Source organism: Giraffa tippelskirchi, chromosome 9 (genome assembly GCF_054371585.1).
Source record: "Giraffa tippelskirchi isolate mGirTip1 chromosome 9, T2T-mGirTip1v1.2.pri, whole genome shotgun sequence".
In the NCBI taxonomy this organism is placed as follows: domain Eukaryota; kingdom Metazoa; phylum Chordata; class Mammalia; order Artiodactyla; family Giraffidae; genus Giraffa; species Giraffa tippelskirchi.
Window position 1 is genome coordinate 130,219,736 of NC_137283.1, and position 12,514 is coordinate 130,232,249.

At 42.4% G+C, this 12,514-nt stretch overlaps 1 protein-coding gene across 4 annotated transcripts in view; it reads right to left on the bottom strand.

Moving 5' to 3' along the window:
- The window catches only part of MRAP2 (melanocortin 2 receptor accessory protein 2), a 79,987-nt gene that overhangs the window by 37,145 nt on the left and 30,328 nt on the right, over nt 1–12,514 (bottom strand). The window lies entirely within an intron of this gene.

Below are 12,514 nucleotides of genomic sequence, written 5' to 3' on the forward strand. Positions count from 1 at the left end.
TGCATGCTCAGTTGCTTCAGTCATTTCCAACTCTTGGCAACTGTATGGACTATAGCCTGCCAGGCTCCTCTATCCATGGGATATTCCTGGCAAGAATACTGGAGTGGGTTGCCATTCCCTCCTCTAGCGGATCTTCCTGGCCCAGGGATCAAACCCACGTATCCTGCATTGCAGGCAGATTCGTTACCACTGAGCCACCGGGGAAGCCCCCTAGGCATGTCGAGGACATATCCCAAGATGACCACTCTCTTATAATTAGTCTTTTGGGGTTCCTATTACTATTTACTTTTTGCTATATTCCTGAGCCTTCTGAAAAAGTACAGCAGAAGATCTAAATAGACACTTCTCCAAAGAAGACATACAATGGCCAAAAAGAACATTAAAAGATGTTCAATATCACTAAATATCAGAGAAATGCAAATCAAAACTACATGCGGATCACCTCACACAAGGCAGACTGGCCAGCATCAAAAAGTCTATAAACAAATAATATTGGAGAGGATATAGAGAAAAGGGAACCCTTCTACATTGTTGGTGGGAATGTAAATTGGTACAGCCACTATAGAGAATAGTATGAAGCTTCCTTAAGCAAACAAAACAGAATTTCCATATGATCCAGCAAGCCATTCCTAGGCATATATCCAGAGAAAACCTTAATTCAAAAAGATACACGCACCCCAGTGTTCATAGCAGCATATCTACAATAGCTAAGACATGGAAGCATCCTAAATGTCCAGAGGCAGAGGAGTGGATAAAGAAGATATGGTACATATATACAGTGGAATATTACTCAGCTGTAAAAAGAATGAAATAATACCATTTGCAGTAACATGGATGGACCTAGAGATTATCATATTAAGTGAAGTCAGACAGAGAAAGACAAATATATGGTATCACTTATATGTGAAATCTAATTTTAAAAGAATATAAATGACCTTATTTACAAAACAAACAAACTCACAGACACAGAAAACAAACATGATTACCAAAGGAGCAAGGGGATCAGGGAGGGATAAAGTAGGAGTTTGGGATTAACATACATATGCTATTATATATAAAAAAGATAACCAACAAAGATCTATTGTATAGTACAGGGAACTCACTCAATATTCTATAATAACCTATATGAATAAAGAAGCTGAAAATGAATGAATATATGTATAACAGAATCACTTTGCTCTACATCTGAAACTAACACAACATTGTAAATCCACTATATTCCAACAAAACCAATTTTAAATACATAAAAATGTTTAAAAGTGCTAGAATCATGCCAAAGAAGTGAAGTGAAGGGTTAGTCACTCAGTCGTGTCCCTTTGCAACCCCACAGACTGTAACCCACCAGGCTCCTCTGTCCATGGGATTCTCCAAGCAAGAGTACTGGAGTAGGTTGCCATTCCCTTCTCCAGAAGATCTTCCCATCCCAAGGATTGAATCTGGGTCTCCTGCATTGCAGACAGATTCTTTCCCTGAGTTGGGAAATTCCCCTGGAGAAGAGGATGGCAACCCACTCCAGTATTCTTGCCTGGAGAATCCCATGGACAAAGGAGCCTGGTGGGCTACAGCTCATGGGCTCACAAAGAGTTGGACACAACTGAATGACTAACACACAAGCCGAAGAACCAACTATCAAAAAGCAGTGCTTCATCATGAGACACCACTTCACACCCATTTGAATGGCTATTATCAAATAAACAGACAAACAAAAGTCCCCAAACCAGACAACAGTAAGTGTTAGCAAGGATGCAGAGGAATTGGAACCCTTGTGTGTTGCTGCTAGGAATACAAAATGGTGTAGCTTCTACGAAAGACAGGATAATGGTTCCTCAAATATGTAAATATGGAATACCTTATGACCCAGCATTTCTACCTCAGGGTATATACCCCAAAGAACTGAAAGCAGAGGTTCCAAGAGATAGCTGTACATCACTGCAGCAGCATTATTCACAACAGCCAGAAGAAAGAAGCAGTCCAAATGTACACTGATGGATAAATGAATAAACAAAATATAGTGTGTACATAGAGTGGAATATTATTCAGCTTTAAAAAAGAAGGAAATTCTGCCATATGCGACAACATGGATACACCTTCAAAACAGCATGCTAAGTGAAATAAACCAGACACACAGGAACAAATACTGCATGATTCCACTTACATGGTATATCCAGAGCACTCCAGTTCATACAGACAAAGAATGTTGGTTGCCAAATGCAAGGAGAAGTGGAAAATGGAGAACTACTGATTAATGTAGGGGTCCCCAACCTCCAGGATCTAATGCCTGATGGTCTGAGGTGGAGCCAATGTAATAACAACGGAAGTAAAGTGCACAATAAATGAAATGTACTTGAATCATCCTGAAACCATCCCCTTCCCACCCCGGTCCACGGACAAACTGTCTTCCACAAAACTGGTCCCTGGTGCCAAAAATGGTGGCAAACAGGTTGATTTAATGAATATGGAATTTCAGTTTGGGAAGATGAAAAACTTCTAAAGATGGATGGTGGTTGACGGGTTGCACAACACTGTAAATGTGCTTAATGCCACTGAGTTGTAGTTTAAAAATGGTACATTATGCATATTTCACCCAAAAACATTCTAAAATATTTTAAATAAGAAAAATATAACAAAAATCAACCCTTTCTGACGAGTGTCCTAAGATGGGGGACGGTAGCTGAGAGGTTCCCCAGGCGACAGAAGATGGTGCTGGGCATCCAGGCGCCTTCCCCGTGTGGGTCCTTCTTCCACAGCCAACTTTCTAGGATCCAGCTTTGCTCAGTTCAAGAGCCTATGTGGCAGTTCCTCACCACGTAAAAGGAATACTCACTCTGTCCAGGCTGTGAGGAATCACACTTCCTTGTACCAGGGAGAAGCTGGCAGTATATTTATGCTGTGTGAGCTGTGGCCCTCCCATTCTGGCTAGTCCAGCAAACAGACTAGTTCCGTTTCCCATACTCTTTCTGTAACTTTCACCTCCCATGGTCCCTTGTCACACTAGCCTGCCACATTTCAGGATAAAGTCCACCACCTGTTCCTTCCAAAGCTTCCAGGGCCTTCTCATGGATTACATGTAAAGCCAGTTGCTTCCCCAGGACCAAAAGGAAGTGCCTCAATCTCATAAAATCGGCTCTAGTCTCTGCGAAATGTTTCCTGGAGACCAGCTGTATTTCATGGACCTGGAAAACAGGGATGCCAGTATATATATATATTTTTTGCCAAGTAAGGAAATTTGTAAAAACAAAACAAAACAAAAACAGCTATCATTAACAATGATCCTTTCATAGACAAAAAGTTATTTTAACCGCCCTCCAAGGAGAAGAGATATAATCTCACAATAAAAATAGTTCTCTGCAAGGAAAGAGAGCTGGCAGCCTGGCACCAGTATTTTTACAGCAAACAGACATTTCCTTTCAGGTCTTGCCTCTGTCCACTGCACTCACGTGATAGCTACTGGAATGGCTTACATATTCACTCTCTCTGAAAGCAAAGGAAAAGGACTAAAAGAGATGTAGTGAGACTCCTTTCCAGATCTATGACTCTAGAACTTAATAAGTTGCTTTCCACTTGCATCACACACTCAGTGATGTGTGCGTGTAGTGCAGCATGACTAAGATGCTATTAGAGTTGTTCCCCCCAAATTCATATGTTGAAATCCTAACTTCCAATACCTTTGTGCGTTTTTGTTTTTAAGATTTTTTTTTTAATGTGGACCATTTTAAAAGTCTTTGTTGAATTTGTTACAATATTGCTCTTGTTTTAAGCTTTTGGCCCAGAGGCATGTGGAATCTTACCTCCCTGACCAGAAAGCGAATTTGCACTGTTTGCATTCGAAGGCAAAGTCCTAACCACAGGACCGCCAGCGAAGTCCCTCCCCAGAGCCTTTGGATGTGACTATATTTGGAAACAGTCTTTAAAGAGGTACTTAAGTTCGATTGCTGTTAGGGTGGGCCCTAATGCAATCTGACTGGTGTCCTTATAAGAAGCAGCGATCAGGACACCAGGAGCACTGGTGTACACAGAGCCCACCATGTGAAGAAGAAGCAAAAGGATGGTCATCTGTAAACCAGAGAGGCCTGGAACAGATCCTTCCCTTATGGTCCTTGGAGGAAACTGACTCCCCTGACACCTTGATCTTGGACTTCCAGTCAGCAGAGTTCTGGGAAATTAATTTCTGTTGTTAGAGCCACTCGGGTTCAGGTATTTTGTTACAGCAGTCCTAGCATAAGAACATGGCTGCTGAAGTTCAATGCATGAAGCAGGGCACGCAAAGCTGGTGCTCTGGGACAACTCGGAGGGATGGGGTGAGGAGGGAGGTGGGAAGGGGATTCAGGATGTGGAGACACATGTGTACCCATGGGTGACTCAAGTCAATGTATGGCAAAACCCACCACAATACTGTAAAGAAATTATCCTCCAGTTAAAATAAATTAATTAAAGAAAACAAGAATAAAGGTGCTGAAATTAAGTTTTTAAAACTGATGTTTTCTTTGATGAATTAATTAGACAAACTGTCCTAGAAAGGCCATTAAAAATAACTTACTTTATACCAATCACTCTTACTGGCACTAAATGACAAATACATTTTCGGAAAGAAAACCTATTCTAGTATATGACAACATCAACCAATACATTGATCACATTCTTATTAACATGCCCCTCAAGGAGAAAGAACATGAGCATGTTAAAATTAGTATGAGTCAATTCAGCTCAATAAAGAAATTCTAAACACTATGAGTTTGATGTTCAACGATTTAGCAGCGGTTGAAAAGTCAAGGCCTGTACCCACAAGGAATTCAGAGAATTCAGGCTTGAGTTTAGAACCATGCTCTCCTCTGTTGAATTTCACTCTCTCAAACACACACACATACACACACACTCATTAAGAAACATCACAGCAGCCTGATGACAAACAGATAACAGGTACAACACAGTCATTAAGAAAGGAAGGACTCAGCAGGACTTGCCTGGTGTCCAGTGACTGGGACTTTGCCTTCCATTGCAGGGGGTACAGGTTAGATCTCTGGTCAGGGAGCTAAGAAACCACATGACTTCCAGCCAAAAAACCAAAACACAAAACAGAAGCTATACTGCAACAAATTCAACAAAGACTTTGAAAACGGCCCACATTAAAATAAAAAAACAAACTTTGAAGAAATAGAAGGACTCATTATGACAGAGGAGCCTGGGGTGAGGGGACCCTCAGAGATGGTCCTCTGAGGTTTTGCCCACTCTGCCCCACCTGCCAGTCTGGACTGCCATCTCCTGCTCTCCAGCTTCCCACTTGCCTCTAAGGGTAAAGATCAGTCACCATTTCCTTCAGGGAATTCTGTCCAAGTCTCTCAGTCCTCGAGGACCCTCTCCTTTCTCTTAAATCCCATCACATGGATTACTTGAAGCTCTCATTTTAATAACGAGAGTATAAATCAGATTCCGTTAGTGCCTCTCACCAAACCGTCATACTGATTTATATAGATGCTATTAGAAAGTATCATGGCCAGGTGAATTACCATTTTAATGACGATAGGGAGACAACCGCCCTTTCCATTTTAAATAATGGAGTTTTTGAAACATTTGGCCCAAGACGACTAAGGAGTGTGAGGTTGGCTGTGTCTTAAATCACTTGGAGGATGATCTGGCAAACAAACCGACTTTGTATTTATTGCTGATGGAATCTGTCTCCAAGCAGTGCACACTGTTCCTTACAGCCTGGAGCTGAATCAATCTTTTGATAAGCAAGAAAGGAGTGGGACCAGGTATTTCCATCTCTGTTCCACAGAAAAGGAAATTTAAACTAAAGCAATGGTTTAAGAGCTGGAGACAGAGCAGCAACAAAGCTACACTTTCTAATGATCTATTCTCTCCTAGGACCAATGGTGCCAAAAAGACCCAAAGTCTTGGGTCCCACCCGGTTCAACCTTCCGGAGCATCAATTTTAAGAGAAAATTTAGGGGACATTTTAATATTAAACAGGTTACAAAATAACTACAAATAGCAAATGAAAGCTCAATATAAACATCTACTTGCTTCTGGCAACCTTGGGCTCCACTTCAGACTCCCAGAAAAATGAGTTAACTCTCTTTGCCTATGGTGGTAATTTAGTGCAAATTTTAAAGAAGCATAGGTAGGAATGTAGGTAGGTTTACAAGATATAGTTTCTAGTAGTTTCCAGATTTTCAGATCTGCATCTTAAATTTCTGTGAGTTTTTTCTTGTTGGTTTTTGCTTTGTTTTTCACAGAAGATAGAATTATATTTTCTGTGGAAATCTACACAAAGGTTGGTAGAAAGACAGATTATGTTTATAACTATTAGCATCACTTATCTCCTAGTTTTTTTCCTTGATCAACCAGGGGAATTCAGCACCAGTATTTAAGGAAGCAGCTCCCCTATCTGCCCTGTCTTTGCCTTTAATTAATGGTTGTTTTGGCCGAGGAAAACAAATGCACCTTTAGAGAAAAATAATCATTTGAAGCTTATAAGTTATTTTAACTTGAAGGGTTATGAAATTTACCAATGTTCTCTAGTCAGGGGGAAATTACATAGCTCTTGGTAACATGGACATGAGCAACAATTAAACTGAGACAAAAACATCCACCTTTAGCAGCTCAAAGATTCTCAACTTCTATTTTTTACTTCACATCTCAGCAACACCATGATGGATTGAAGACTCACCCTGGCAAAGAGAGGAAGCAAAAATGCATACTTGCCTTTCTTTCCAATGGGACCAAGCACTTCATATACTCCAGTTAAAAAAAAAATCCCTTTGCACCCTGAAATAAGCCAAAAATAACATGACCATCCTGTCTGGAGGTTTGGTCTCCAAAATCATAAAACTTTGAAAATGTCCTGTAAACCTGGACTTCCTAAATTTTTTTTTACCCTGATTGCTTACCATGGGAATGTCTGAAGATAAGTCATTACTTTGGGGAATATGACCATCGTGTGAGAAAGCTGTTTTCAAACATGGATAACAGATTATGTGCATTTGAGAATACTGGAAACTATCTGGGGGCATTTTCCTTCAAGTTTTTTTGTGATTTCATTTGATGAACCAATCTTCTGAAGCCTGGCTCCCTTGAATTCTCTTGCAAGTAAACATTTCCTTTTCTTTTCTAAAGGCTCCTCTTGAAGTCTTCGTCTGAAGTACACATCAAGTATAGACTGCTACTCTTTACTATTTCCACTGAAGCGTATGTAACACACATTCTGAGCTGGCACAATTTATGGGACCTGATGAAATGTTAATTTCATTTTTCTCTTCCGCTGCTCCTTAAAATGCATTCGGTGGATTCATCCTTCCCTCCCTCAGACTAACACTTGAGCAGAATCCTGGGGATTTTTCTACTCAAGCAACCACTTCAAAGTCTCCCAAGAATTAAAGTGTGCTGCCTGGAGACAAAAGAAACTCCAACCTGGTTATAACAATAAATCTCCTGCCTATGCCAGCTAGGCCTGTTGCACGCCGGACTCCTGCAGCGAGCCGGGGATGGCTGATGTCTTTTCTCTTTCCTTATGCCAAAGAGCTGGCCAGCTTCTCATTTCTCCAAGATCAAAGCAAGTGGAAGGGCTGTGGCAGTCCTGTTTGGGGGTTGTAAATTAGAGTGAAATGTGCCAGAACAAACCCCCAAAATCTGTCTCCAAGCAGCACACACCGTTCCTTACAGCCTGGAGCTGAATCAATCTTTTAATAAGCAAGAAAGGAGTGGGACCAGGTATTTCCATCTCTGTTTCACAGAAAAGGAAACTTAAACTAAAGCAATGGTTTAAGATAGAGCAGCAGGAAAGTTACACTTTCTAATGATCACTTTCCAAAAGCTTATGTCTCATTCCCTCCTTTTTTATTATATTAACTTTTATTGTTTACTGTCCTAACACTGACATATAATGTTGTATGTGTTGTACATGTACAGAAGCTTTCTCAGTTATACATACACATCTATCTGTTCATCTCTGGATTCTTTTTGCATATGGGTTATTACAGAGTGTTGATAGACTTCCCTTGGTATACATAGGTTGTTATTGACTATTTTATATGTAATAACTTGTATTTGTTAATTCCAACCTCCTAATGCACCCCTTGTGCCCTTCTTTCTTCTTTAGTAACTATAAGTTTGATTTTTAAGTCCCTGAGTCCATTTATGTTTTCTCAATTAATTCACTATTTTTAGATTCCATCTATAAGTAATATGATATTTTTCTTTCTGGACAAATGGAGTATTTCATGCCATATTTCTGGTTTCCTTTCTGGAAAAGGAATATTTCCTGCCATATTCCTGGTTCTGACTTTCTTCACTTAATCATCCATAGTTTTAGCTATGCTCCTGAAAATCATATTTCATTCTTTCTAGTGGCTGTCATATCCTACACTCTATACATGGGTGCTTTCATGTACTCATTTTCCTTCTACTGATGGCTCACTCCTAAGATGGGAGTGAGCCTCTAGATTTCTGGAAACACTAGCTGCTGGGGTTGCCCTCACACTTGGGCTGAACTTGGAGTGGACCCAGGCCAATCGTCTCCCCACAAGGCCACAGCAGGTCTTCAGGAAATCCTTGGGCATCTTTTGCCCTGACAAATTCTGGGAAGGCAGGTGATCCTGCAGCTTAGGCCACCACTGAACCCTAAATGCATGTACAGCTAAACTCGTGATACCATGACAGCCCCTCACATTATGTCTGGGATGAAGGAAGTACAAGTATATATCTTTGAAGAAATCTTTTTAACAAAGCCTCTGCTCTCAAAGAACTTCTGTTCCGGAAGTGGCCAATGAGGTTTGGGAATCATGAAAAGTTCTCAAATATCTACACTGGAATTTCTACTTCTTGGTCTTGCCCTTTACTTTGAAATTGCGCATAATTTGAATGTGTGCCTTGTTCAGAACTTTAATTTGGTTCCCTATTTTATTTTTGTAGGCACACACAGATGTCTAGGAAAGTCTGTTCATTTCCAGTTACTGAAAGCTTGTTTTTCTCTTATATGTGTGTGTGGGAGTCTCTTAGTCATGTCTGACTCTTTATGACCCCATGGACTATAGCCCTGCCAGGCTCCTCTGTCCATGGAATTCTCCAGGCAAGAATACTGGAGTGGGTTGCCATTCCTTTCTTCAGGGGAAGATCCAGGAAGAAATGGCAACCCACTTCCTGATCCAGGAATTGAACCCGGGTCTCCTGCACTGAAGGCAGATTACCGTCTGAACCACCAGGGTATAGATCTAATAAAATTGAGGAATTTGAGCACTAGAAAGGGCATTGAGTAATGAAATCTGACACCCCTTCACCCAGAGGCAATCCCTTCCCCAGTCCTGACAGACCCCCCAGCAATGACTTGATCTACTTCTGGAAGCAAACCTACTTTCTCTTCCTCAGATATCTGAGGAATGTCCTCAGAACTGGCCAAGGCTGCTTTTTTGCCAGGTGAAAAAAGATATTCCTGTTCTTCATACGGCCTGGTACTCAGACCCTCATCATCCCATCACCTTCCTTGGGATCCTCTGAAGTTGGTCTCTGTCCCCTATAAAGGAGCCACCCAGGATGTGACCCTGAGTAGAGTGGTCCCCAGCTCCTCTGACTCGAACGTCACAGGTTGGTAGATGGTAGTGGTTAAAGGCCCAGGCTGTAATCCCAGCTCTATACTTGCTATGATCTTGGACCAATTTCTTAATCCTTCTGTGCCTTAGTCTCAACATCTGTTAAATGGGAATGGTGATGACAAATGGAGTATATCCTGCCATATCAGAAAACAAGGATGTCACAGTCATCAGAAATTGCAGCCACCACAGATGGTGAGCTGGTAAGCCTGAGGAAAGTCAGGAAAGAAAAGTCCTGCCATCTAGCAGCCAGCAGTCACTTCCTATGGTGAGCCCTGAGGAAAATTGGGATGCAAAAACACAAGATACTGGCCCCAGACAGCTGAGGTGCATATCAAAGGAATGATTTCAGTGAGCCCAGACTCATGCATCTTCCCACACATAGAAAAGCGCTAAATTCCTTAACTTGGGATATTAATTTTCTTTAATTAACGATCATCTTTTGATATTCTGACTACCTGCTCTTTGTTGCAAAACTTTTATATAATCTGCCCCCCATGCCACCTCCTCAGAGCAGTTCTCTCAGGGTTACTTGAGATGCTGCCTCCCAGACTTAAGTCCTAAAAGTTTCCACCAAATTAAACATAACTCTCAACTTTTAGGTTGTGAATATCTTTAAAGTCAACAGTGATAATCATATTCCCTACTTCATGAGGGTGTCACAGGATTGAGAAAACAACTGTGAAACACTTACAACTCTACCTGGCACATAATCAGCTCCATGCAAATATCTATTTGCTTTGTTTGTTTTCTTTTTTAAAGCCTGTTCTCATCACTGCAACCCATGTTTGCTATTGAGCAGCAGCTTCACACAGGTTCATGTTGGCCTGGTGGGCCACCGAGACCTCAGGTTACTTCTCTCACATGAACCTGCAGCTTAGCAGAGCCACCCCATCCTTTACTTTTTTCATTGATTCTTTGATCCCAAATGCAGAAGAAGACCTTCAACCATACTATGAGCTCAACATTATATCTCTTGCCTGGAGATGGGTCTCATAGAGAATCCTACAAAAATGTTCCCTCTATATCTGTCTCATGATGAGTGACACCAGGGAGGTGCAGAGATGGAGCCCTGTGGTGAGCCCACTCTTCCCACACCTTATCCTTAGGGAGAGTATGCCTCTGTAAAGGCAGGACACACACCTATGATGAGGGTGGGAAGCAGTGACTGAGTTATTCATAGGTCCCTAGCTGTGAAATGTAAACAACTTCAGCCACCTGGCTGTGAGGACCAAAGGAAGCTGTGCAGTAGGAAGCACACAGCCAAGCTGTCATCAGATCCACAACATTAGAAGATCAAAAATAAAGGATTTGGAGAGGAATTCTGATTGGTAAAATACCTCAACACCTGGGAGCCTAGAGAAATGGGCAGGAGGAAGGCTACATTTTCCAGAAGATGCTGATGATATTATTTGCAAAGTAAAAGATGACCCCACGGTGAGCAGAGGAAGTTAGCATGGAAGGAACAATAGGGCAGCCAGGATTAGGTATGCACACCCATGCAGAGGCAGTGGGATAAACCACACACACACACACACACACACACACACACACAATTCATAACCCAATACTTGCCCTTGTACATACAGTGCACTCTGATCCTTTCTCGTCCCTTCTATTGAATTTCATGTTTTAAAAAAGGCTGGTGCAACTCACTACACTGATAGCATTGCACTGATGAGTCACAACCCACAGCTGAAAAACAGTAGATACGGCGTGCCCCAATCTGCAGCCCCACTAGGTTGCTAGGAAAGAGAACAAAGTTCATTTGGCATAAACTGATTTTGTAAATCCTTTCCCAGGTGCTCTTGAGCTAGGTGCTCTTGAGCTAGCTTCTCTAAGAATTTGTTCTGGACGGTTGCCAGGATTCAGTGTTTCCTTCTTTTGAAGTCTATGGGCTCGGTTACCATCTCTCAAGCCTGCTCTGAGGGACTGTGAGCTAGGATGCCTGCTACTTGAACCTCAGCTCAATTTCAGGGTTCCCAGATCCTCTTAAAGGGGTTTGGGCTGCCCTTCCTTTATTGAAAAGAAAGAAACAGACTGGAAGCAACACTGCCTTCCCCTGTCACCTGTTAATATCACCTCATCTTTCATAAACACTGGGTAATCAATCTTCCTGACAAGAACACAGACAACAGGCACCCCAGCACCTGGCTACCCCTCCTGCACTCTGGACCTTATCCTTGTAGCCTTGGCCTTTCTTGCTTGCGTTTTAGGTGATGCGCCCCCACTGGATCACAGTCCTAGATTCCAGACCTCGCCTCCCCACTGTTAACTGGGAGACTTGGCTGGGAAATTTAATATCTCAACCTAATTTTCTTCACGTGTAAACTGGAAATATGACCGTTTACCTTTGGGATTTTATCAGAATTAATTTATACGTGGGAGTTCCCTTCTCCTCCCTGGAGTAGCAGGGAGACTTTCCCCAAGCTCCCTTTGCTTTTAGAACACACCATCGCAGGCTTCGATTTTGTTAGATGAAATCCGGAGTATCATCTGCGATTGCCCGTGTCATCTAAACCGCGGTGTAAAGCACAAAGCCTCCGAACAAGTTTCTAATGAGGCGACTCTCCATCTTCCTCAATTCACTATACAGAAACGATGAAAAAAGGGGAAAAAACCGAACCCGGTATTTCCCTGTAAACAGTAGAATGACCTGCAGGCAGGCGCCTCGGCGCAAGCAAAACGAATTAACAGTCAAACCCACGTTATTCCGGGAGCCCAGCCCACTGCCAGGGGCGCGCACCCGGGAGCCGCGGGCAGCGCGTTCCACCGGGACAGGCAGGTCTCCCGTCCCGGGTTGGGGGATCTCTCGGTTGCTGGGGACATCGGGCCTGGCCCGCCAAAACAAGGAAAGTTCTCCCCGGAGGGAGAAGGTGTGACCTATTATTGAGTGCAAGAAGGAAAGGAGGAAGCCCACCCCAGCCCCGGGG